At 46.3% G+C, this 25583-nt stretch overlaps 19 non-coding genes across 19 annotated transcripts; 16 read left to right on the top strand and 3 right to left on the bottom strand.

The window, feature by feature from the left end:
* Nucleotides 1-877: 877 nt before the first annotated feature.
* On the top strand, nucleotides 878-950 carry trnaa-agc (transfer RNA alanine (anticodon AGC)). The gene has a single exon. It is a non-coding gene; the product is annotated as a tRNA-Ala (tRNA).
* Nucleotides 951-1338: 388 nt separating this feature from the next.
* Nucleotides 1339-1411, top strand: trnam-cau (transfer RNA methionine (anticodon CAU)). The gene has a single exon. It is a non-coding gene; the product is annotated as a tRNA-Met (tRNA).
* A 1069-nt stretch (nucleotides 1412-2480) lies between these two features.
* Nucleotides 2481-2554, top strand: trnai-aau (transfer RNA isoleucine (anticodon AAU)). The gene has a single exon. It is a non-coding gene; the product is annotated as a tRNA-Ile (tRNA).
* Nucleotides 2555-6182: 3628 nt separating this feature from the next.
* Nucleotides 6183-6256, top strand: trnai-aau (transfer RNA isoleucine (anticodon AAU)). The gene has a single exon. It is a non-coding gene; the product is annotated as a tRNA-Ile (tRNA).
* Nucleotides 6257-9884: 3628 nt separating this feature from the next.
* Nucleotides 9885-9958, top strand: trnai-aau (transfer RNA isoleucine (anticodon AAU)). Its single transcript has one exon. It is a non-coding gene; the product is annotated as a tRNA-Ile (tRNA).
* A 710-nt stretch (nucleotides 9959-10668) lies between these two features.
* Nucleotides 10669-10740, bottom strand: trnad-guc (transfer RNA aspartic acid (anticodon GUC)). Its single transcript has one exon. It is a non-coding gene; the product is annotated as a tRNA-Asp (tRNA).
* A 593-nt stretch (nucleotides 10741-11333) lies between these two features.
* On the top strand, nucleotides 11334-11406 carry trnaa-agc (transfer RNA alanine (anticodon AGC)). Its single transcript has one exon. It is a non-coding gene; the product is annotated as a tRNA-Ala (tRNA).
* Nucleotides 11407-11794: 388 nt separating this feature from the next.
* trnam-cau (transfer RNA methionine (anticodon CAU)) lies at nucleotides 11795-11867 on the top strand. The gene has a single exon. It is a non-coding gene; the product is annotated as a tRNA-Met (tRNA).
* Nucleotides 11868-15230: 3363 nt separating this feature from the next.
* trnai-aau (transfer RNA isoleucine (anticodon AAU)) lies at nucleotides 15231-15304 on the top strand. The gene has a single exon. It is a non-coding gene; the product is annotated as a tRNA-Ile (tRNA).
* Nucleotides 15305-16652: 1348 nt separating this feature from the next.
* trnaa-agc (transfer RNA alanine (anticodon AGC)) lies at nucleotides 16653-16725 on the top strand. The gene has a single exon. It is a non-coding gene; the product is annotated as a tRNA-Ala (tRNA).
* Nucleotides 16726-17113: 388 nt separating this feature from the next.
* trnam-cau (transfer RNA methionine (anticodon CAU)) lies at nucleotides 17114-17186 on the top strand. The gene has a single exon. It is a non-coding gene; the product is annotated as a tRNA-Met (tRNA).
* A 1829-nt stretch (nucleotides 17187-19015) lies between these two features.
* On the bottom strand, nucleotides 19016-19087 carry trnad-guc (transfer RNA aspartic acid (anticodon GUC)). The gene has a single exon. It is a non-coding gene; the product is annotated as a tRNA-Asp (tRNA).
* A 593-nt stretch (nucleotides 19088-19680) lies between these two features.
* Nucleotides 19681-19753, top strand: trnaa-agc (transfer RNA alanine (anticodon AGC)). Its single transcript has one exon. It is a non-coding gene; the product is annotated as a tRNA-Ala (tRNA).
* A 388-nt stretch (nucleotides 19754-20141) lies between these two features.
* On the top strand, nucleotides 20142-20214 carry trnam-cau (transfer RNA methionine (anticodon CAU)). Its single transcript has one exon. It is a non-coding gene; the product is annotated as a tRNA-Met (tRNA).
* A 1070-nt stretch (nucleotides 20215-21284) lies between these two features.
* trnai-aau (transfer RNA isoleucine (anticodon AAU)) lies at nucleotides 21285-21358 on the top strand. The gene has a single exon. It is a non-coding gene; the product is annotated as a tRNA-Ile (tRNA).
* Nucleotides 21359-22068: 710 nt separating this feature from the next.
* On the bottom strand, nucleotides 22069-22140 carry trnad-guc (transfer RNA aspartic acid (anticodon GUC)). Its single transcript has one exon. It is a non-coding gene; the product is annotated as a tRNA-Asp (tRNA).
* Nucleotides 22141-22733: 593 nt separating this feature from the next.
* On the top strand, nucleotides 22734-22806 carry trnaa-agc (transfer RNA alanine (anticodon AGC)). Its single transcript has one exon. It is a non-coding gene; the product is annotated as a tRNA-Ala (tRNA).
* Nucleotides 22807-23194: 388 nt separating this feature from the next.
* Nucleotides 23195-23267, top strand: trnam-cau (transfer RNA methionine (anticodon CAU)). Its single transcript has one exon. It is a non-coding gene; the product is annotated as a tRNA-Met (tRNA).
* A 1070-nt stretch (nucleotides 23268-24337) lies between these two features.
* Nucleotides 24338-24411, top strand: trnai-aau (transfer RNA isoleucine (anticodon AAU)). Its single transcript has one exon. It is a non-coding gene; the product is annotated as a tRNA-Ile (tRNA).
* The last annotated feature ends 1172 nt before the right edge of the window (nucleotides 24412-25583 follow it).

Genomic DNA, 25583 nt, shown 5'->3' with positions numbered 1-25583 from the left:
ACAAGCTTGTGCCCCGGTGCTCTTTTTAGAGGGGCTCCTTCCGGCACAGATTGACGATTGTTTAACATTTCACCATGAACGGGGCTCAAACTCCTGTAATTACTCACCCGTAAGAAGAGAAGTCATGTCATTGAACACGTGTCTAAGTAAACAATTCATAGAATTAACGTAAATTAACAATTCACGGAGTTAAAACGTTTTTTTTTTAATTAAAGTGAGGTAGTTAAAAAGTAATCTGTCTCCCGCGTGACAGGCGGGGATACTCACCACTATACTAACGAGGAGTACGTCTCTGTTGCTGCTCGTTGGTCAGTTACTGCTAACAGAAATGAGACTGAAAATGTGTAGAGATGATATACGAATCACCGTGTGCTTTCACTTGTCCCAAGCTCAGTTGAAAGAACTTTCCAGCGTTAGAAACCTCATGAATAACAACTGATTCTACACGTGTTAGCAGTGTGTGAGGAGGAGCGGTAACACAGACAGGTGGAAAAGCAGATCTAGAAAAAGTGTTTTTTCTGCTAATTACACGCAAGTGGGAGACTCCCTCTCTGAAGAGTCCCGTCTCCCTGCAAGAGAGAAGACCAGTCAATCAGATGTACTCTAAAAAACCAACATGAGAAAATCGCAGTGTGTCAGGAGTCCTTTCATAAAAGCAGAAAACACGAGTAGTGCTGGACGTACGTTCTTGTAATCATGGAATAAGACAAGATTTGAGGCCGGGACCTCTCGCAACCGGATAGCAAACCCAAACCAACGAGCCGGAGAGGTCGTGAGTGCTCTGATTTCAAGTGTGTTTTCCATGAGTGTGCGATCGCACAGAAGACTCGTGAGAGATTTATTGTGCATGGGAGGGAGCTGATCTTTCACAGAGCGAGGGGGATTAGCTCAGATGGTAGAGCGCTCGCTTAGCATGCGAGAGGTAGCGGGATCGATGCCCGCATCCTCCAGCTTTTGCGCTCTATGTACTAGAGAGGACAGACACTCTCGGGATGGAATGATGAAAGTGGGAGAGGCTTTTCCCCCTTCACCCACGACACGATCCACACTCAGACTGCTTAGATATAACTCACAATTGCTTTTTACTCCTTTTCTGAACGTTGTTTGCCTGATGTACGTTTCAAAGTTTTGTGGTCATCAGTTTAATGCGCTTTATTGACTTCGCGTGGTGTTCTGGTCTCTTTACCGGTGAGTTATGAAGATGAGATCTTCCCTTTTCTTCAGCCCGGCGTTTTAATCTTTTGGGGGAATATGGTCTGAGTTACGACAGTCACACGGAAATAATGTTCATACATATAATGTTCATTTCAACATGAGCTGGAACACAGCCACTATCCAGCCGCGTTAGCGCAGTAGGTAGCGCGTCAGTCTCATAATCTGAAGTTCGTGAGTTCGATCCTCACACGGGGCAGGGATCATTCCTGTTTTGGGCTTTTCACAGATGGGGCGTGAGACGTTCACTCACACGCGTGTTCTTCACTTCCACGCTGAATACGAGATGTTAAGTCCGCGATAAACACGGTTCGATCCCTCGCTATGATGCTCGGTGTCCACTCACATGTTTTTAAAATAATGATACATCAGAGCAGCAGATAAACTCCGAGTGGTGAAGGTGTCTCCACCATCGGATCTTGTAAACCAGCAGTCAGCCCATCAGCTGCAGCACCTGGCTATAACCTCACGACACTGGCTCTGGTGTACTACCGAGGAGGGCTGGATATTTCTTCCAACAATAATAGAAGAAAAGACGGGCTCGTCCGGGATTTGAACCTGGGACCTCTCGCACCCAAAAGGTGAATCATTTAATCAATTAATAGTCAATTAATCATGAAGAGAGCAGGTTGGAGTGGAAATGATGCTGGAACGAGCCCGTGTTAGATACCTGTCTCCCCATTGGGAGGTAGTATTCACTACCAGTTTATGAGCGTCTTTACACATCCGAGAGCCGGTGAAAACACCATTTCCTCTCACCTGGCCCGTGCTCTGTCGGAAGGACTTCTTAACGCGTTTTAAAACTCAAAACCGAAGCTGAAATAATCGATTCCGAACGTGTTTGTAGCGTCTGTGGAGGAGCGGTAGAGGTACCACAGCTGAGAACACGTTTCTGAAGATAATCGAAATGAAACCCGTATGGACACCGGTTTACCTCGTGTCACAGTAAACTTCCTACTGAATAAAACCTGTAATTCAAATACGTAATGTTGTAGACTTTTTGAACATTTCCATGTACATGTACACTTCTTTCATTAGTGCTCTAAGGAGACAACATGAGAGAAGCTGTGTCACCAGTGGGATTCGCCAGCCGGTGTCACTCTGGTATTTAAACTCGGACCTGTGATCGTCCTGGTTACTGTGCGGTTCCTGGGACTGGGAGTGTGTCCCTCCCCCGCCCTGAATTAGACGCTGGTCCGTCTCAGGTCTTTGGAAAAATCTCTACAGTCTCACTTGCTCAGGGTCAGAGGTGGACACACGTCTCATGTGGCCGGTTAGCTCAGTTGGTTAGAGCGTGGTGCTAATAACGCCAAGGTCGCGGGTTCGATCCCCGTACGGGCCACTGTCTCACCTTTTATACACCAGATACCCCAGGCGAACTGAACCGACTGCTTCGGATCGGGACCCAGACGGAGGCGGAAGGTCGTCAGAACCGAGGGCGGGACTTCTGTGGTGAACAGAAGAAAACCAAACCCACCGATCTTTCCATCAATTCAACAGTGAGAGACGTTCACTTATTTACAAACAGCAGATCGACAACGTCAGAATCCCATCTTAGTGTGTCCTGCATATTAAGTTACTAATTAAAAACATAATGTCAAATAATAAAGAATAAACTGAGCTTATTTTTGAGTCTGATCTAGGCTCAAGCAGGCGGCATGTTCTGGATTGCTGTTTCAGCTCTAACCGGAGACTGGAGTTTGTCTCATTTTCAATCACACATGAAACACTTTCACACACGAGGGGAAACAAGCGCGTGTGAGAAGAGTGGTTTGAACCCACGCCTCTAGTGAAGACCGTCAGTGGGATTAAAGACAAGCTTGTGCCCCGGTGCTCTTTTTAGAGGGGCTCCTTCCGGCACAGATTGACGATTGTTTAACATTTCACCATGAACGGGGCTCAAACTCCTGTAATTACTCACCCGTAAGAAGAGAAGTCATGTCATTGAACACGTGTCTAAGTAAACAATTCATAGAATTAACGTAAATTAACAATTCACGGAGTTAAAACGTTTTTTTTTTAATTAAAGTGAGGTAGTTAAAAAGTAATCTGTCTCCCGCGTGACAGGCGGGGATACTCACCACTATACTAACGAGGAGTACGTCTCTGTTGCTGCTCGTTGGTCAGTTACTGCTAACAGAAATGAGACTGAAAATGTGTAGAGATGATATACGAATCACCGTGTGCTTTCACTTGTCCCAAGCTCAGTTGAAAGAACTTTCCAGCGTTAGAAACCTCATGAATAACAACTGATTCTACACGTGTTAGTAGTGTGTGAGGAGGAGCAGTAACGCAGACAGGTGGAAAAGCAGATCTAGAAAAAGTGTTTTTTCTGCTAATTACACGCAAGTGGGAGACTCCCTCTCTGAAGAGTCCCGTCTCCCTGCAAGAGAGAAGACCAGTCAATCAGATGTACTCTAAAAAACCAACATGAGAAAATCGCAGTGTGTCAGGAGTCCTTTCATAAAAGCAGAAAACACGAGTAGTGCTGGACGTACGTTCTTGTAATCATGGAATAAGACAAGATTTGAGGCCGGGACCTCTCGCAACCGGATAGCAAACCCAAACCAACGAGCCGGAGAGGTCGTGAGTGCTCTGATTTCAAGTGTGTTTTCCATGAGTGTGCGATCGCACGGAAGACTCGTGAGAGATTTATTGTGCATGGGAGGGAGCTGATCTTTCACAGAGCGAAGGGGATTAGCTCAGATGGTAGAGCGCTCGCTTAGCATGCGAGAGGTAGCGGGATTGATGCCCGCATCCTCCAGCTTTTGCGCTCTATGTACTAGAGAGGACAGACACTCTCGGGATGGAATGATGAAAGTGGGAGAGGCTTTTCCCCCTTCACCCACGACACGATCCACACTCAGACTGCTTAGATATAACTCACAATTGCTTTTTACTCCTTTTCTGAACGTTGTTTGCCTGATGTACGTTTCAAAGTTTTGTGGTCATCAGTTTAATGCGCTTTATTGACTTCGCGTGGTGTTCTGGTCTCTTTACCGGTGAGTTATGAAGATGAGATCTTCCCTTTTCTTCAGCCTGGCGTTTTAATCTTTTGGGGGAATATGGTCTGAGTTACGACAGTCACACGGAAATAATGTTCATACATATAATGTTCATTTCAACATGAGCTGGAACACAACCGCTATCCAGCCTCGTTAGCGCAGTAGGTAGCGCGTCAATCTCATAATCTGAAGGTCGTGAGTTTGATCCTCACACGGTTCAGGGGTCGCTGCTGTTTTGGGCTATTCACAGATGTGACCTTCACTCACACACACGCCTGTTCTTCACTTCCGCGCCGAATACGAGATGTTTGGTGCAGGAAAAACACTGTTTGATTTCTCGCTATGATGCTCGGTGTCCACTGGCGCGTTTTAAAAATAATGATTCATGACGGCTCATGTTCGCTCATACACGCGTGTTCTTGCCTACCTCGCGGAATTCTTGACCTTTCCAAGGGAGAAAAGCACAGCCGCATCGCTCGATCGGAGTCTCCGGGCTGTTTTTGTTCTTGTGCGTTTAACACAGAAGCACGTCTGACAGCAACAGATCGCACAGCTCCTTAAGACTGGCCACATGTGTGCAGTGTGTGCAGTAGTTTTTATTCTCGCGTTTTGTGTTTTCTTCGTCAATTTGCTGGTAATTATCGGTATAAAGTCAAATCAGTCAGGATCTCGGACTTTAATAAACGAGCACATGGGTCTAACCCACTTTGCATCACACATAACAAGTGTGTTACCGTCAAAGAAGCAGACCTTAATTTAAGATCGAATAATTTAAGATCGCCACTCAGAACGCGCGTCAGTTCTCACCACACAGAGCCGGTAGCGCAGCGCTGATTCACTGACCAAGGAATTTCGCTAGGTGGCGCTCGTGGAGCGTTAGATGTTGTTGAAACGATTGTCTTCATTTAATGTTTCTCTACTATTTATCATCTTTAAATCCACTTAATACGGAATATTAGGATGAAATGTTGTAACTATAAGGAATTGTTTGCAGCTGAAAATAATACGATATTTGCAATATTATCATACTGTGTATAACTGACAGTGGCGGCTAAAAATGAGGAAAATACACAGCAGTATTTCACCTTCTTCATAAACATTTTTTTGCTTATAAAACCCAGCGCATCTGCGACTGATTTGAATGCCACTCTCTCGCCTTTTATAAAACAGACATCTCTGTTTCTCAATTCAACTACCTAAAAGATCAGCCCTGAGAGGAAATGTCTCCTGACAGTGAACAGATCTCTCGCTCAGCGGTAAATACGCGCTCCTCGTTAGTGTAGTTGTGTCTTTAAAAGTGACTCAACTGTCTGGTTTCATCAAGAGCGGAAACAACAGAAATAGGCTACAAACTGAAATTAATTCCTTCACCATTAATTAATTAATATTACTCACTACCAGTTTATGAGCGTCTTTACACATCCGAGAGCCGGTGAAAACACCATTTCCTCTCACCTGGCCCGTGCTCTGTCGGAAGGACTTCTTAACGCGTTTTAAAACTCAAAACCGAAGCTGAAATAATCGATTCCGAACGTGTTTGTAGCGTCTGTGGAGGAGCGGTAGAGGTACCACAGCTGAGAACACGTTTCTGAAGATAATCGAAATGAAACCAGTATGGACACCGGTTTACCTCGTGTCACAGTAAACTTCCTACTGAATAAAACCTGTAATTCAAAATACGTAATGTTGTAGACTTTTTGAACATTTCCATGTACATGTACACTTCTTTCATTAGTGCTCTAAGGAGACAACATGAGAGAAGCTGTGTCACCAGTGGGATTCGCCAGCCGGTGTCACTCTGGTATTTAAACTCGGACCTGTGATCGTCCTGGTTACTGTGCGGTTCCTGGGACTGGGAGTGTGTCCCTCCCCCGCCCTGAATTAGACGCTGGTCCGTCTCAGGTCTTTGGAAAAATCTCTACAGTCTCACTTGCTCAGGGTCAGAGGTGGACCCACGTCTCATGTGGCCGGTTAGCTCAGTTGGTTAGAGCGTGGTGCTAATAACGCCAAGGTCGCGGGTTCGATCCCCGTACGGGCCACTGTCTCACCTTTTATACACCAGATACCCCAGGCGAACTGAACCGACTGCTTCGGATCGGGACCCAGACGGAGGCGGAAGGTCGTCAGAACCGAGGGCGGGACTTCTGTGGTGAACAGAAGAAAACCAAACCCACCGATCTTTCCATCAATTCAACAGTGAGAGACGTTCACTTATTTACAAACAGCAGATCGACAACGTCAGAATCCCATCTTAGTGTGTCCTGCATATTAAGTTACTAATTAAAAACATAATGTCAAATAATAAAGAATAAACTGAGCTTATTTTTGAGTCTGATCTAGGCTCAAGCAGGCGGCATGTTCTGGATTGCTGTTTCAGCTCTAACCGGAGACTGGAGTTTGTCTCATTTTCAATCACACATGAAACACTTTCACACACGAGGGGAAACAAGCGCGTGTGAGAAGAGTGGTTTGAACCCACGCCTCTAGTGAAGACCGTCAGTGGGATTAAAGACAAGCTTGTGCCCCGGTGCTCTTTTTAGAGGGGCTCCTTCCGGCACAGATTGACGATTGTTTAACATTTCACCATGAACGGGGCTCAAACTCCTGTAATTACTCACCCGTAAGAAGAGAAGTCATGTCATTGAACACGTGTCTAAGTAAACAATTCATAGAATTAACGTAAATTAACAATTCACGGAGTTAAAACGTTTTTTTTTTAATTAAAGTGAGGTAGTTAAAAAGTAATCTGTCTCTCGCGTGACAGGCGGGGATACTCACCACTATACTAACGAGGAGTACGTCTCTGTTGCTGCTCGTTGGTCAGTTACTGCTAACAGAAATGAGACTGAAAATGTGTAGAGATGATATACGAATCACCGTGTGCTTTCACTTGTCCCAAGCTCAGTTGAAAGAACTTTCCAGCGTTAGAAACCTCATGAATAACAACTGATTCTACACGTGTTAGTAGTGTGTGAGGAGGAGCAGTAACGCAGACAGGTGGAAAAGCAGATCTAGAAAAAGTGTTTTTTCTGCTAATTACACGCAAGTGGGAGACTCCCTCTCTGAAGAGTCCCGTCTCCCTGCAAGAGAGAAGACCAGTCAATCAGATGTACTCTAAAAAACCAACATGAGAAAATCGCAGTGTGTCAGGAGTCCTTTCATAAAAGCAGAAAACACGAGTAGTGCTGGACGTACGTTCTTGTAATCATGGAATAAGACAAGATTTGAGGCCGGGACCTCTCGCAACCGGATAGCAAACCCAAACCAACGAGCCGGAGAGGTCGTGAGTGCTCTGATTTCAAGTGTGTTTTCCATGAGTGTGCGATCGCACGGAAGACTCGTGAGAGATTTATTGTGCATGGGAGGGAGCTGATCTTTCACAGAGCGAAGGGGATTAGCTCAGATGGTAGAGCGCTCGCTTAGCATGCGAGAGGTAGCGGGATTGATGCCCGCATCCTCCAGCTTTTGCGCTCTATGTACTAGAGAGGACAGACACTCTCGGGATGGAATGATGAAAGTGGGAGAGGCTTTTCCCCCTTCACCCACGACACGATCCACACTCAGACTGCTTAGATATAACTCACAATTGCTTTTTACTCCTTTTCTGAACGTTGTTTGCCTGATGTACGTTTCAAAGTTTTGTGGTCATCAGTTTAATGCGCTTTATTGACTTCGCGTGGTGTTCTGGTCTCTTTACCGGTGAGTTATGAAGATGAGATCTTCCCTTTTCTTCAGCCTGGCGTTTTAATCTTTTGGGGGAATATGGTCTGAGTTACGACAGTCACACGGAAATAATGTTCATACATATAATGTTCATTTCAACATGAGCTGGAACACAACCGCTATCCAGCCTCGTTAGCGCAGTAGGTAGCGCGTCAATCTCATAATCTGAAGGTCGTGAGTTTGATCCTCACACGGTTCAGGGGTCGCTGCTGTTTTGGGCTATTCACAGATGTGACCTTCACTCACACACACGCCTGTTCTTCACTTCCGCGCCGAATACGAGATGTTTGGTGCAGGAAAAACACTGTTTGATTTCTCGCTATGATGCTCGGTGTCCACTGGCGCGTTTTAAAAATAATGATTCATGACGGCTCATGTTCGCTCATACACGCGTGTTCTTGCCTACCTCGCGGAATTCTTGACCTTTCCAAGGGAGAAAAGCACAGCCGCATCGCTCGATCGGAGTCTCCGGGCTGTTTTTGTTCTTGTGCGTTTAACACAGAAGCACGTCTGACAGCAACAGATCGCACAGCTCCTTAAGACTGGCCACATGTGTGCAGTGTGTGCAGTAGTTTTTATTCTCGCGTTTTGTGTTTTCTTCGTCAATTTGCTGGTAATTATCGGTATAAAGTCAAATCAGTCAGGATCTCGGACTTTAATAAACGAGCACATGGGTCTAACCCACTTTGCATCACACATAACAAGTGTGTTACCGTCAAAGAAGCAGACCTTAATTTAAGATCGAATAATTTAAGATCGCCACTCAGAACGCGCGTCAGTTCTCACCACACAGAGCCGGTAGCGCAGCGCTGATTCACTGACCAAGGAATTTCGCTAGGTGGCGCTCGTGGAGCGTTAGATGTTGTTGAAACGATTGTCTTCATTTAATGTTTCTCTACTATTTATCATCTTTAAATCCACTTAATACGGAATATTAGGATGAAATGTTGTAACTATAAGGAATTGTTTGCAGCTGAAAATAATACGATATTTGCAATATTATCATACTGTGTATAACTGACAGTGGCGGCTAAAAATGAGGAAAATACACAGCAGTATTTCACCTTCTTCATAAACATTTTTTTGCTTATAAAACCCAGCGCATCTGCGACTGATTTGAATGCCACTCTCTCGCCTTTTATAAAACAGACATCTCTGTTTCTCAATTCAACTACCTAAAAGATCAGCCCTGAGAGGAAATGTCTCCTGACAGTGAACAGATCTCTCGCTCAGCGGTAAATACGCGCTCCTCGTTAGTGTAGTTGTGTCTTTAAAAGTGACTCAACTGTCTGGTTTCATCAAGAGCGGAAACAACAGAAATAGGCTACAAACTGAAATTAATTCCTTCACCATTAATTAATTAATATTACTCACTACCAGTTTATGAGCGTCTTTACACATCCGAGAGCCGGTGAAAACACCATTTCCTCTCACCTGGCCCGTGCTCTGTCGGAAGGACTTCTTAACGCGTTTTAAAACTCAAAACCGAAGCTGAAATAATCGATTCCGAACGTGTTTGTAGCGTCTGTGGAGGAGCGGTAGAGGTACCACAGCTGAGAACACGTTTCTGAAGATAATCGAAATGAAACCAGTATGGACACCGGTTTACCTCGTGTCACAGTAAACTTCCTACTGAATAAAACCTGTAATTCAAAATACGTAATGTTGTAGACTTTTTGAACATTTCCATGTACATGTACACTTCTTTCATTAGTGCTCTAAGGAGACAACATGAGAGAAGCTGTGTCACCAGTGGGATTCGCCAGCCGGTGTCACTCTGGTATTTAAACTCGGACCTGTGATCGTCCTGGTTACTGTGCGGTTCCTGGGACTGGGAGTGTGTCCCTCCCCCGCCCTGAATTAGACGCTGGTCCGTCTCAGGTCTTTGGAAAAATCTCTACAGTCTCACTTGCTCAGGGTCAGAGGTGGACCCACGTCTCATGTGGCCGGTTAGCTCAGTTGGTTAGAGCGTGGTGCTAATAACGCCAAGGTCGCGGGTTCGATCCCCGTACGGGCCACTGTCTCACCTTTTATACACCAGATACCCCAGGCGAACTGAACCGACTGCTTCGGATCGGGACCCAGACGGAGGCGGAAGGTCGTCAGAACCGAGGGCGGGACTTCTGTGGTGAACAGAAGAAAACCAAACCCACCGATCTTTCCATCAATTCAACAGTGAGAGACGTTCACTTATTTACAAACAGCAGATCGACAACGTCAGAATCCCATCTTAGTGTGTCCTGCATATTAAGTTACTAATTAAAAACATAATGTCAAATAATAAAGAATAAACTGAGCTTATTTTTGAGTCTGATCTAGGCTCAAGCAGGCGGCATGTTCTGGATTGCTGTTTCAGCTCTAACCGGAGACTGGAGTTTGTCTCATTTTCAATCACACATGAAACACTTTCACACACGAGGGGAAACAAGCGCGTGTGAGAAGAGTGGTTTGAACCCACGCCTCTAGTGAAGACCGTCAGTGGGATTAAAGACAAGCTTGTGCCCCGGTGCTCTTTTTAGAGGGGCTCCTTCCGGCACAGATTGACGATTGTTTAACATTTCACCATGAACGGGGCTCAAACTCCTGTAATTACTCACCCGTAAGAAGAGAAGTCATGTCATTGAACACGTGTCTAAGTAAACAATTCATAGAATTAACGTAAATTAACAATTCACGGAGTTAAAACGTTTTTTTTTAATTAAAGTGAGGTAGTTAAAAAGTAATCTGTCTCCCCGTCGGGGAATCGAACCCCGGTCTCCCGCGTGACAGGCGGGGATACTCACCACTATACTAACGAGGAGTACGTCTCTGTTGCTGCTCGTTGGTCAGTTACTGCTAACAGAAATGAGACTGAAAATGTGTAGAGATGATATACGAATCACCGTGTGCTTTCACTTGTCCCAAGCTCAGTTGAAAGAACTTTCCAGCGTTAGAAACCTCATGAATAACAACTGATTCTACACGTGTTAGCAGTGTGTGAGGAGGAGCAGTAACACAGACAGGTGGAAAAGCAGATCTAGAAAAAGTGTTTTTTCTGCTAATTACACGCAAGTGGGAGACTCCCTCTCTGAAGAGTCCCGTCTCCCTGCAAGAGAGAAGACCAGTCAATCAGATGTACTCTAAAAAACCAACATGAGAAAATCGCAGTGTGTCAGGAGTCCTTTCATAAAAGCAGAAAACACGAGTAGTGCTGGACGTACGTTCTTGTAATCATGGAATAAGACAAGATTTGAGGCCGGGACCTCTCGCAACCGGATAGCAAACCCAAACCAACGAGCCGGAGAGGTCGTGAGTGCTCTGATTTCAAGTGTGTTTTCCATGAGTGTGCGATCGCACAGAAGACTCGTGAGAGATTTATTGTGCATGGGAGGGAGCTGATCTTTCACAGAGCGAGGGGGATTAGCTCAGATGGTAGAGCGCTCGCTTAGCATGCGAGAGGTAGCGGGATCGATGCCCGCATCCTCCAGCTTTTGCGCTCTATGTACTAGAGAGGACAGACACTCTCGGGATGGAATGATGAAAGTGGGAGAGGCTTTTCCCCCTTCACCCACGACACGATCCACACTCAGACTGCTTAGATATAACTCACAATTGCTTTTTACTCCTTTTCTGAACGTTGTTTGCCTGATGTACGTTTCAAAGTTTTGTGGTCATCAGTTTAATGCGCTTTATTGACTTCGCGTGGTGTTCTGGTCTCTTTACCGGTGAGTTATGAAGATGAGATCTTCCCTTTTCTTCAGCCCGGCGTTTTAATCTTTTGGGGGAATATGGTCTGAGTTACGACAGTCACACGGAAATAATGTTCATACATATAATGTTCATTTCAACATGAGCTGGAACACAGCCACTATCCAGCCTCGTTAGCGCAGTAGGTAGCGCGTCAGTCTCATAATCTGAAGGTCGTGAGTTCGATCCTCACACGGGGCAGGGATCATTCCTGTTTTGGGCTTTTCACAGATGGGGCGTGAGACGTTCACTCACACGCGTGTTCTTCACTTCCACGCTGAATACGAGATGTTAAGTCCGCGATAAACACGGTTCGATCCCTCGCTATGATGCTCGGTGTCCACTCACATGTTTTTAAAATAATGATACATCAGAGCAGCAGATAAACTCCGAGTGGTGAAGGTGTCTCCACCATCGGATCTTGTAAACCAGCAGTCAGCCCATCAGCTGCAGCACCTGGCTATAACCTCACGACACTGGCTCTGGTGTACTACCGAGGAGGGCTGGATATTTCTTCCAACAATAATAGAAGAAAAGACGGGCTCGTCCGGGATTTGAACCTGGGACCTCTCGCACCCAAAAGGTGAATCATTTAATCAATTAATAGTCAATTAATCATGAAGAGAGCAGGTTGGAGTGGAAATGATGCTGGAACGAGCCCGTGTTAGATACCTGTCTCCCCATTGGGAGGTAGTATTCACTACCAGTTTATGAGCGTCTTTACACATCCGAGAGCCGGTGAAAACACCATTTCCTCTCACCTGGCCCGTGCTCTGTCGGAAGGACTTCTTAACGCGTTTTAAAACTCAAAACCGAAGCTGAAATAATCGATTCCGAACGTGTTTGTAGCGTCTGTGGAGGAGCGGTAGAGGTACCACAGCTGAGAACACGTTTCTGAAGATAATCGAAATGAAACCCGTATGGACACCGGTTTACCTCGTGTCACAGTAAACTTCCTACTGAATAAAACCTGTAATTCAAATACGTAATGTTGTAGACTTTTTGAACATTTCCATGTACATGTAGACTTCTTTCATTAGTGCTCTAAGGAGACAACATGAGAGAAGCTGTGTCACCAGTGGGATTCGCCAGCCGGTGTCACTCTGGTATTTAGATAGATAGATAGATACTTTATTGATCCCGTGAGGGAAATTGCAGTGCAACAGCAGCTTAACACACACAACACAGCCACAGTGTAACGAATTATATACTAATAGTACAATACATACAATACAATACAAGAGTTACTCACAGTCCGGACACACAAGAGGAAACTAGAACAGAACAGTACACAGAAAATCGTATCACACGTATGAATATAAATATAGATGTAACCATAGATATAAATATAAATATAAATGTATTGCACAGGTCCCTGGCATATATTGCACAAAAGTGGTTGTAAACGGGAAAAAGAAAAAGAAAAAGAAAAAGAAAGAGAACAGATGTAGCAGTATATGTGTATATGCGTTTAGTCCAGAAACAGGTCACTGTCGCTGTTGCCTCTGCCAAGACGCAAGGTGGATGCGTTGTACAGTCTTATGGCAGACGGCAAGAATGACCTCCTGTAGCGCTCCCTGTCGCACCGTGGGTGAATCAGTCTATTGCTGAACGTGCTCTTCATTCCTGCAAGCCTGTCATAGAGGGGATGGGAGAAGTTGTCCATGATGGCCTCCAGTTTGGACATCATTCTCCTCTCAGCCACTACCTCCAAGGGGTCCAGGTCAGACCCAATGACAGAGCTCGCTCTCCTGATGAGCTTGTTCAGCCTTTTGGAATTCACTGCTCTAATCCCAGAGCCCCAGCACACCACTGCGTAGAAAATGGCACTCGCTACCACCGACTGATAAAACATGTGTAGCATCTTACTACACACATTGAAGGACCTGAGCCTCCTCAAGAAGTAAAGTCGGCTCTGTCCGTTCTTATAGATGGCCTCGATGTTCTTAGACCATTCCAGTCTATCGTCGATGTGCACTCCCAGGTACTTGTACGAGTCCACCATCTCCACGCCACTCCCATGGATGTAGACAGGAGTAGGTTTGACCTTTTTCCTCCTGAAATCTACCACCAGTTCCTTTGTCTTTGTAACATTCAGTTCCAAGTGGTTCACCCCACACCACTCCACAAAGCTGCTGACCAGTCCTCTGTACTCCTCCTCCTGCTCACCCTTGATACATCCCACAATCGCAGAGTCATCTGAGAACTTTTGCAGGTGGCATGACTTTGAGTTGTACTTAAAGTCCGAAGTATAGAGGGTGAAGAGGAATGGAGAAAGAACTGTCCCTTGAGGTGCCCCTGTGTTACTCACTACCAGTTCAGACACGCAGTTCTGAAGTCTCACAGACTGTGGTCTGCCCGTCAGGTAGTCAGTGATCCACGAGGTCATGGAGGCATCGACTTGCATCTCCTCCAGCTTCCTCCTTAGAAGTAAGGGCTGGATGGTATTGAAGGCACTGGAGAAGTCGAAAAACATGATCCTTACAGTGTTGCCAGCCCTGTCCAGGTGTGAGTAGGCCCTTTGCAGCATGTAGATGATCGCATCCTCCACACCAACACTGGGCTGGTAGGCAAACTGTAGGGTGTCCAGTGATGAGCTGACCATGGGTCTCAGGTGGGATAAGACCAGTCTCTCCAGTGTCTTCATGATGTGAGAAGTCAGTGCAACTGGTCTGTAGTCGTTGAGGACAGAGGGGCGCCCTTTCTTTGGTACCGGGACCAGGCATGATGTCTTCCAGAGCACCGGGACTCTCTCCAAGCGCAGGCTCAGGTTGAACAGTCGCTGGAGCACTCCGCTCAGCTGATCAGCACAGGCCCTCAGAACTCTGGGACAGATGTTATCTGGTCCTGTGGCCTTACCCCCGTGCAGCCTCTTCAGCTCCTTCTTCACCTGGTCAGCTGTGATGGTCAGCCTGGCCCGGGGGATGATGCTCATAGTGCTTTCAGTGCCGGAGGTGTTAATGGCGGAGGTGTTGGAGAGTGGCAGCTGTGGGGGATGGGTGGGTGAGCAGCCGTCGGGGGTTGTAGCTGTAGGCGGCCATGTTTGTGGGGGGATGGAGGAGGTGTTGGGCAGTTGCAGCTGTGAAGGGTTAGGGAGCGTGTGGCTGTGGGGGGATGGGTGTTGCGCCACAGAGGACCCAGAATCAAACCTGTTAAAGAACTGGTTCAACTTGTTGGCCATCTCCAGGTTCCCTTCTGTTGCAACCCCAGCCTGTTTGAAGCCAGTGATCTCTCTCATGCTGCTCCATACATCTCTCACCCTATTCCTTTGCAGCTTGTCCTCTACCTTCCTCCTGTAGGCATCCTTGCTCTCTCTTAACTTCTGCTTTAGCTCCCTCTGTACACGCTTGACCTCTTCCTTATCTCCCCTCCTAAAGGCTCTCTTCTTGTCATTCAGAAGAGCCTTAAACTCGGACCTGTGATCGTCCTGGTTACTGTGCGGTTCCTGGGACTGGGAGTGTGTCCCTCCCCCGCCCTGAATTAGACGCTGGTCCGTCTCAGGTCTTTGGAAAAATCTCTACAGTCTCACTTGCTCAGGGTCAGAGGTGGACACACGTCTCATGTGGCCGGTTAGCTCAGTTGGTTAGAGCGTGGTGCTAATAACGCCAAGGTCGCGGGTTCGATCCCCGTACGGGCCACTGTCTCACCTTTTATACACCAGATACCCCAGGCGAACTGAACCGACTGCTTCGGATCGGGACCCAGACGGAGGCGGAAGGTCGTCAGAACCGAGGGCGGGACTTCTGTGGTGAACAGAAGAAAACCAAACCCACCGATCTTTCCATCAATTCAACAGTGAGAGACGTTCACTTATTTACAAACAGCAGATCGACAACGTCAGAATCCCATCTTAGTGTGTCCTGCATATTAAGTTACTAATTAAAAACATAATGTCAAATAATAAAGAATAAACTGAGCTTATTTTTGAGTCTGATCTAGGCTCAAGCAGGCGGCATGTTCTGGATTGCTGTTTCAGCTCTAACCGGAGACTGGAGTTTGTCTCATTTTCAATCACACATGAAACACTTTCACACACGAGGGGAAACAAGCGCGTGTGAGAAGAGTGGTTTGAACCCACGCCTCTAGTGAAGACCGTCAGTGGGATTAAAGACAAGCTTGTGCCCCGGTGCTCTTTTTAGAGGGGCTCCTTCCGGCACAGATTGACGATTGTTTAACATTTCACCATGAACGGGGCTCAAACTCCTGTAATTACTCACCCGTAAGAAGAGAAGTCATGTCATTGAACACGTGTCTAAGTAAACAATTCATAGAATTAACGTAAATTAACAATTCACGGAGTTAAAACGTTTTTTTTTAATTAAAGTGAGGTAGTTAAAAAGTAATCTGTCTCCCGCGTGACAGGCGGGGATACTCACCACTATACTAACGAGGAGTACGTCTCTGTTGCTGCTCGTTGGTCAGTTACTGCTAACAGAAATGAGACTGAAAATGTGTAGAGATGATATACGAATCACCGTGTGCTTTCACTTGTCCCAAGCTCAGTTGAAAGAACTTTCCAGCGTTAGAAACCTCATGAATAACAACTGATTCTACACGTGTTAGTACTGTGTGAGGAGGAGCAGTAGCACAGACAGGTGGAAAAGCAGATCTAGAAAAAGTGTTTTTTCTGCTAATTACACGCAAGTGGGAGACTCCCTCTCTGAAGAGTCCCGTCTCCCTGCAAGAGAGAAGACCAGTCAATCAGATGTACTCTAAAAAACCAACATGAGAAAATCGCAGTGTGTCAGGAGTCCTTTCATAAAAGCAGAAAACACGAGTAGTGCTGGACGTACGTTCTTGTAATCATGGAATAAGACAAGATTTGAGGCCGGGACCTCTCGCAACCGGATAGCAAACCCAAACCAACGAGCCGGAGAGGTCGTGAGTGCTCTGATTTCAAGTGTGTTTTCCATGAGTGTGCGATCGCACAGAAGACTCGTGAGAGATTTATTGTGCATGGGAGGGAGCTGATCTTTCACAGAGCGAGGGGGATTAGCTCAGATGGTAGAGCGCTCGCTTAGCATGCGAGAGGTAGCGGGATCGATGCCCGCATCCTCCAGCTTTTGCGCTCTATGTACTAGAGAGGACAGACACTCTCGGGATGGAATGATGAAAGTGGGAGAGGCTTTTCCCCCTTCACCCACGACACGATCCACACTCAGACTGCTTAGATATAACTCACAATTGCTTTTTACTCCTTTTCTGAACGTTGTTTGCCTGATGTACGTTTCAAAGTTTTGTAGTCATCAGTTTAATGCGCTTTATTGACTTCGCGTGGTGTTCTGGTCTCTTTACCGGTGAGTTATGAAGATGAGATCTTCCCTTTTCTTCAGCCCGGCGTTTTAATCTTTTGGGGGAATATGGTCTGAGTTACGACAGTCACACGGAAATAATGTTCATACATATAATGTTCATTTCAACATGAGCTGGAACACAGCCACTATCCAGCCTCGTTAGCGCAGTAGGTAGCGCGTCAGTCTCATAATCTGAAGGTCGTGAGTTCGATCCTCACACGGGGCAGGGATCATTCCTGTTTTGGGCTTTTCACAGATGGGGCGTGAGACGTTCACTCACACGCGTGTTCTTCACTTCCACGCTGAATACGAGATGTTAAGACCGCGATAAACACGGTTCGATCCCTCGCTATGATGCTCGGTGTCCACTCACATGTTTTTAAAATAATGATACATCAGAGCAGCAGATAAACTCCGAGTGGTGAAGGTGTCTCCACCATCGGATCTTGTAAACCAGCAGTCAGCCCATCAGCTGCAGCACCTGGCTATAACCTCACGACACTGGCTCTGGTGTACTACCGAGGAGGGCTGGATATTTCTTCCAACAATAATAGAAGAAAAGACGGGCTCGTCCGGGATTTGAACCTGGGACCTCTCGCACCCAAAAGGTGAATCATTTAATCAATTAATAGTCAATTAATCATGAAGAGAGCAGGTTGGAGTGGAAATGATGCTGGAACGAGCCCGTGTTAGATACCTGTCTCCCCATTGGGAGGTAGTATTCACTACCAGTTTATGAGCGTCTTTACACATCCGAGAGCCGGTGAAAACACCATTTCCTCTCACCTGGCCCGTGCTCTGTCGGAAGGACTTCTTAACGCGTTTTAAAACTCAAAACCGAAGCTGAAATAATCGATTCCGAACGTGTTTGTAGCGTCTGTGGAGGAGCGGTAGAGGTACCCCAGCTGAGAACACGTTTCTGAAGATAATCGAAATGAAACCCGTATGGACACCGGTTTACCTCGTGTCACAGTTAACTTCCTACTGAATAAAACCTGTAATTCAAATACGTAATGTTGTAGACTTTTTGAACATTTCCATGTACATGTAGACTTCTTTCATTAGTGCTCTAAGGAGACAACATGAGAGAAGCTGTGTCACCAGTGGCATTCGCCAGCCGGTGTCACTCTGGTATTTAAACTCGGACCTGTGATCGTCCTGGTTACTGTGCGGTTCCTGGGACTGGGAGTGTGTCCCTCCCCCGCCCTGAATTAGACGCTGGTCCGTCTCAGGTCTTTGGAAAAATCTCTACAGTCTCACTTGCTCAGGGTCAGAGGTGGACACACGTCTCATGTGGCCGGTGCTAATAACGCCAAGGTCGCGGGTTCGATCCCCGTACGGGCCACTGTCTCACCTTTTATACACCAGATACCCCAGGCGAACTGAACCGACTGCTTCGGATCGGGACCCAGACGGAGGCGGAAGGTCGTCAGAACCGAGGGCGGGACTTCTGTGGTGAACAGAAGAAAACCAAACCCACCGATCTTTCCATCAATTCAACAGTGAGAGACGTTCACTTATTTACAAACAGCAGATCGACAACGTCAGAATCCCATCTTAGTGTGTCCTGCATATTAAGTTACTAATTAAAAACATAATGTCAAATAATAAAGAATAAACTGAGCTTATTTTTGAGTCTGATCTAGGCTCAAGCAGGCGGCATGTTCTGGATTGCTGTTTCAGCTCTAACCGGAGACTGGAGTTTGTCTCATTTTCAATCACACATGAAACACTTTCACACACGAGGGGAAACAAGCGCGTGTGAGAAGAGTGGTTTGAACCCACGCCTCTAGTGAAGACCGTCAGTGGGATTAAAGACAAGCTTGTGCCCCGGTGCTCTTTTTAGAGGGGCTCCTTCCGGCACAGATTGACGATTGTTTAACATTTCACCATGAACGGGGCTCAAACTCCTGTAATTACTCACCCGTAAGAAGAGAAGTCATGTCATTGAACACGTGTCTAAGTAAACAATTCATAGAATTAACGTAAATTAACAATTCACGGAGTTAAAACGTTTTTTTTTAATTAAAGTGAGGTAGTTAAAAAGTAATCTGTCTCCCCGTCGGGGAATCGAACCCCGGTCTCCCGCGTGACAGGCGGGGATACTCACCACTATACTAACGAGGAGTACGTCTCTGTTGCTGCTCGTTGGTCAGTTACTGCTAACAGAAATGAGACTGAAAATGTGTAGAGATGATATACGAATCACCGTGTGCTTTCACTTGTCCCAAGCTCAGTTGAAAGAACTTTCCAGCGTTAGAAACCTCATGAATAACAACTGATTCTACACGTGTTAGCAGTGTGTGAGGAGGAGCAGTAACACAGACAGGTGGAAAAGCAGATCTAGAAAAAGTGTTTTTTCTGCTAATTACACGCAAGTGGGAGACTCCCTCTCTGAAGAGTCCCGTCTCCCTGCAAGAGAGAAGACCAGTCAATCAGATGTACTCTAAAAAACCAACATGAGAAAATCGCAGTGTGTCAGGAGTCCTTTCATAAAAGCAGAAAACACGAGTAGTGCTGGACGTACGTTCTTGTAATCATGGAATAAGACAAGATCTGAGGCCGGGACCTCTCGCAACCGGATAGCAAACCCAAACCAACGAGCCGGAGAGGTCGTGAGTGCTCTGATTTCAAGTGTGTTTTCCATGAGTGTGCGATCGCACAGAAGACTCGTGAGAGATTTATTGTGCATGGGAGGGAGCTGATCTTTCACAGAGCGAGGGGGATTAGCTCAGATGGTAGAGCGCTCGCTTAGCATGCGAGAGGTAGCGGGATCGATGCCCGCATCCTCCAGCTTTTGCGCTCTATGTACTAGAGAGGACAGACACTCTCGGGATGGAATGATGAAAGTGGGAGAGGCTTTTCCCCCTTCACCCACGACACGATCCACACTCAGACTGCTTAGATATAACTCACAATTGCTTTTTACTCCTTTTCTGAACGTTGTTTGCCTGATGTACGTTTCAAAGTTTTGTGGTCATCAGTTTAATGCGCTTTATTGACTTCGCGTGGTGTTCTGGTCTCTTTACCGGTGAGTTATGAAGATGAGATCTTCCCTTTTCTTCAGCCCGGCGTTTTAATCTTTTGGGGGAATATGGTCTGAGTTACGACAGTCACACGGAAATAATGTTCATACATATAATGTTCATTTCAACATGAGCTGGAACACAGCCACTATCCAGCCTCGTTAGCGCAGTAGGTAGCGCGTCAGTCTCATAATCTGAAGGTCGTGAGTTCGATCCTCACACGGGGCAGGGATCATTCCTGTTTTGGGCTTTTCACAGATGGGGCGTGAGACGTTCACTCACACGCGTGTTCTTCACTTCCACGCTGAATACGAGATGTTAAGTCCGCGATAAACACGGTTCGATCCCTCGCTATGATGCTCGGTGTCCACTCACATGTTTTTAAAATAATGATACATCAGAGCAGCAGATAAACTCCGAGTGGTGAAGGTGTCTCCACCATCGGATCTTGTAAACCAGCAGTCAGCCCATCAGCTGCAGCACCTGGCTATAACCTCACGACACTGGCTCTGGTGTACTACCGAGGAGGGCTGGATATTTCTTCCAACAATAATAGAAGAAAAGACGGGCTCGTCCGGGATTTGAACCTGGGACCTCTCGCACCCAAAAGGTGAATCATTTAATCAATTAATAGTCAATTAATCATGAAGAGAGCAGGTTGGAGTGGAAATGATGCTGGAACGAGCCCGTGTTAGATACCTGTCTCCCCATTGGGAGGTAGTATTCACTACCAGTTTATGAGCGTCTTTACACATCCGAGAGCCGGTGAAAACACCATTTCCTCTCACCTGGCCCGTGCTCTGTCGGAAGGACTTCTTAACGCGTTTTAAAACTCAAAACCGAAGCTGAAATAATCGATTCCGAACGTGTTTGTAGCGTCTGTGGAGGAGCGGTAGAGGTACCACAGCTGAGAACACGTTTCTGAAGATAATCGAAATGAAACCCGTATGGACACCGGTTTACCTCGTGTCACAGTAACCTTCCTACTGAATAAAACCTGTAATTCAAAATACGTAATGTTGTAGACTTTTTGAACATTTCCATGTACATGTAGACTTCTTTCATTAGTGCTCTAAGGAGACAACATGAGAGAAGCTGTGTCACCAGTGGGATTCGCCAGCCGGTGTCACTCTGGTATTTAAACTCGGACCTGTGATCGTCCTGGTTACTGTGCGGTTCCTGGGACTGGGAGTGTGTCCCTCCCCCGCCCTGAATTAGACGCTGGTCCGTCTCAGGTCTTTGGAAAAATCTCTACAGTCTCACTTGCTCAGGGTCAGAGGTGGACCCACATCTCATGTGGCCGGTTAGCTCAGTTGGTTAGAGCGTGGTGCTAATAACGCCAAGGTCGCGGGTTCGATCCCCGTACGGGCCACTGTCTCACCTTTTATACACCAGATACCCCAGGCGAACTGAACCGACTGCTTCGAATCGGGACCCAGACGGAGGCGGAAGGTCGTCAGAACCGAGGGCGGGACTTCTGTGGTGAACAGAAGAAAACCAAACCCACCGATCTTTCCATCAATTCAACAGTGAGAGACGTTCACTTATTTACAAACAGCAGATCGACAACGTCAGAATCCCATCTTAGTGTGTCCTGCATATTAAGTTACTAATTAAAAACATAATGTCAAATAATAAAGAATAAACTGAGCTTATTTTTGAGTCTGATCTAGGCTCAAGCAGGCGGCATGTTCTGGATTGCTGTTTCAGCTCTAACCGGAGACTGGAGTTTGTCTCATTTTCAATCACACATGAAACACTTTCACACACGAGGGGAAACAAGCGCGTGTGAGAAGAGTGGTTTGAACCCACGCCTCTAGTGAAGACCGTCAGTGGGATTAAAGACAAGCTTGTGCCCCGGTGCTCTTTTTAGAGGGGCTCCTTCCGGCACAGATTGACGATTGTTTAACATTTCACCATGAACGGGGCTCAAACTCCTGTAATTACTCACCCGTAAGAAGAGAAGTCATGTCATTGAACACGTGTCTAAGTAAACAATTCATAGAATTAACGTAAATTAACAATTCACGGAGTTAAAACGTTTTTTTTTAATTAAAGTGAGGTAGTTAAAAAGTAATCTGTCTCCCCGTCGGGGAATCGAACCCCGGTCTCCCGCGTGACAGGCGGGGATACTCACCACTATACTAACGAGGAGTACGTCTCTGTTGCTGCTCGTTGGTCAGTTACTGCTAACAGAAATGAGACTGAAAATGTGTAGAGATGATATACGAATCACCGTGTGCTTTCACTTGTCCCAAGCTCAGTTGAAAGAACTTTCCAGCGTTAGAAACCTCATGAATAACAACTGATTCTACACGTGTTAGTACTGTGTGAGGAGGAGCAGTAGCACAGACAGGTGGAAAAGCAGATCTAGAAAAAGTGTTTTTTCTGCTAATTACACGCAAGTGGGAGACTCCCTCTCTGAAGAGTCCCGTCTCCCTGCAAGAGAGAAGACCAGTCAATCAGATGTACTCTAAAAAACCAACATGAGAAAATCGCAGTGTGTCAGGAGTCCTTTCATAAAAGCAGAAAACACGAGTAGTGCTGGACGTACGTTCTTGTAATCATGGAATAAGACAAGATTTGAGGCCGGGACCTCTCGCAACCGGATAGCAAACCCAAACCAACGAGCCGGAGAGGTCGTGAGTGCTCTGATTTCAAGTGTGTTTTCCATGAGTGTGCGATCGCACAGAAGACTCGTGAGAGATTTATTGTGCATGGGAGGGAGCTGATCTTTCACAGAGCGAGGGGGATTAGCTCAGATGGTAGAGCGCTCGCTTAGCATGCGAGAGGTAGCGGGATCGATGCCCGCATCCTCCAGCTTTTGCGCTCTATGTACTAGAGAGGACAGACACTCTCGGGATGGAATGATGAAAGTGGGAGAGGCTTTTCCCCCTTCACCCACGACACGATCCACACTCAGACTGCTTAGATATAACTCACAATTGCTTTTTACTCCTTTTCTGAACGTTGTTTGCCTGATGTACGTTTCAAAGTTTTGTGGTCATCAGTTTAATGCGCTTTATTGACTTCGCGTGGTGTTCTGGTCTCTTTACCGGTGAGTTATGAAGATGAGATCTTCCCTTTTCTTCAGCCCGGCGTTTTAATCTTTTGGGGGAATATGGTCTGAGTTACGACAGTCACACGGAAATAATGTTCATACATATAATGTTCATTTCAACATGAGCTGGAACACAGCCACTATCCAGCCGCGTTAGCGCAGTAGGTAGCGCGTCAGTCTCATAATCTGAAGGTCGTGAGTTCGATCCTCACACGGGGCAGGGATCATTCCTGTTTTGGGCTTTTCACAGATGGGGCGTGAGACGTTCACTCACACGCGTGTTCTTCACTTCCACGCTGAATACGAGATGTTAAGTCCGCGATAAACACGGTTCGATCCCTCGCTATGATGCTCGGTGTCCACTCACATGTTTTTAAAATAATGATACATCAGAGCAGCAGATAAACTCCGAGTGGTGAAGGTGTCTCCACCATCGGATCTTGTAAACCAGCAGTCAGCCCATCAGCTGCAGCACCTGGCTATAACCTCACGACACTGGCTCTGGTGTACTACCGAGGAGGGCTGGATATTTCTTCCAACAATAATAGAAGAAAAGACGGGCTCGTCCGGGATTTGAACCTGGGACCTCTCGCACCCAAAAGGTGAATCATTTAATCAATTAATAGTCAATTAATCATGAAGAGAGCAGGTTGGAGTGGAAATGATGCTGGAACGAGCCCGTGTTAGATACCTGTCTCCCCATTGGGAGGTAGTATTCACTACCAGTTTATGAGCGTCTTTACACATCCGAGAGCCGGTGAAAACACCATTTCCTCTCACCTGGCCCGTGCTCTGTCGGAAGGACTTCTTAACGCGTTTTAAAACTCAAAACCGAAGCTGAAATAATCGATTCCGAACGTGTTTGTAGCGTCTGTGGAGGAGCGGTAGAGGTACCACAGCTGAGAACACGTTTCTGAAGATAATCGAAATGAAACCAGTATGGACACCGGTTTACCTCGTGTCACAGTAACCTTCCTACTGAATAAAACCTGTAATTCAAAATACGTAATGTTGTAGACTTTTTGAACATTTCCATGTACATGTAGACTTCTTTCATTAGTGCTCTAAGGAGACAACATGAGAGAAGCTGTGTCACCAGTGGGATTCGCCAGCCGGTGTCACTCTGGTATTTAAACTCGGACCTGTGATCGTCCTGGTTACTGTGCGGTTCCTGGGACTGGGAGTGTGTCCCTCCCCCGCCCTGAATTAGACGCTGGTCCGTCTCAGGTCTTTGGAAAAATCTCTACAGTCTCACTTGCTCAGGGTCAGAGGTGGACCCACGTCTCATGTGGCCGGTTAGCTCAGTTGGTTAGAGCGTGGTGCTAATAACGCCAAGGTCGCGGGTTCGATCCCCGTACGGGCCACTGTCTCACCTTTTATACACCAGATACCCCAGGCGAACTGAACCGACTGCTTCGGATCGGGACCCAGACGGAGGCGGAAGGTCGTCAGAACCGAGGGCGGGACTTCTGTGGTGAACAGAAGAAAACCAAACCCACCGATCTTTCCATCAATTCAACAGTGAGAGACGTTCACTTATTTACAAACAGCAGATCGACAACGTCAGAATCCCATCTTAGTGTGTCCTGCATATTAAGTTACTAATTAAAAACATAATGTCAAATAATAAAGAATAAACTGAGCTTATTTTTGAGTCTGATCTAGGCTCAAGCAGGCGGCATGTTCTGGATTGCTGTTTCAGCTCTAACCGGAGACTGGAGTTTGTCTCATTTTCAATCACACATGAAACACTTTCACACACGAGGGGAAACAAGCGCGTGTGAGAAGAGTGGTTTGAACCCACGCCTCTAGTGAAGACCGTCAGTGGGATTAAAGACAAGCTTGTGCCCCGGTGCTCTTTTTAGAGGGGCTCCTTCCGGCACAGATTGACGATTGTTTAACATTTCACCATGAACGGGGCTCAAACTCCTGTAATTACTCACCCGTAAGAAGAGAAGTCATGTCATTGAACACGTGTCTAAGTAAACAATTAATAGAATTAACGTAAATTAACAATTCACGGAGTTAAAACGTTTTTTTTTAATTAAAGTGAGGTAGTTAAAAAGTAATCTGTCTCCCGCGTGACAGGCGGGGATACTCACCACTATACTAACGAGGAGTACATCTCTGTTGCTGCTCGTTGGTCAGTTACTGCTAACAGAAATGAGACTGAAAATGTGTAGAGATGATATACGAATCACCGTGTGCTTTCACTTGTCCCAAGCTCAGTTGAAAGAACTTTCCAGCGTTAGAAACCTCATGAATAACAACTGATTCTACACGTGTTAGTACTGTGTGAGGAGGAGCAGTAGCACAGACAGGTGGAAAAGCAGATCTAGAAAAAGTGTTTTTTCTGCTAATTACACGCAAGTGGGAGACTCCCTCTCTGAAGAGTCCCGTCTCCCTGCAAGAGAGAAGACCAGTCAATCAGATGTACTCTAAAAAACCAACATGAGAAAATCGCAGTGTGTCAGGAGTCCTTTCATAAAAGCAGAAAACACGAGTAGTGCTGGACGTACGTTCTTGTAATCATGGA

This window comes from Lepisosteus platostomus, chromosome 6 (assembly GCF_059453375.1).
Source record: "Lepisosteus platostomus isolate fLepPlt1 chromosome 6, fLepPlt1.hap1, whole genome shotgun sequence".
Lineage (NCBI taxonomy): Eukaryota > Metazoa > Chordata > Actinopteri > Semionotiformes > Lepisosteidae > Lepisosteus > Lepisosteus platostomus.
This window is presented reverse-complemented; position numbering and strand designations above follow the sequence as displayed.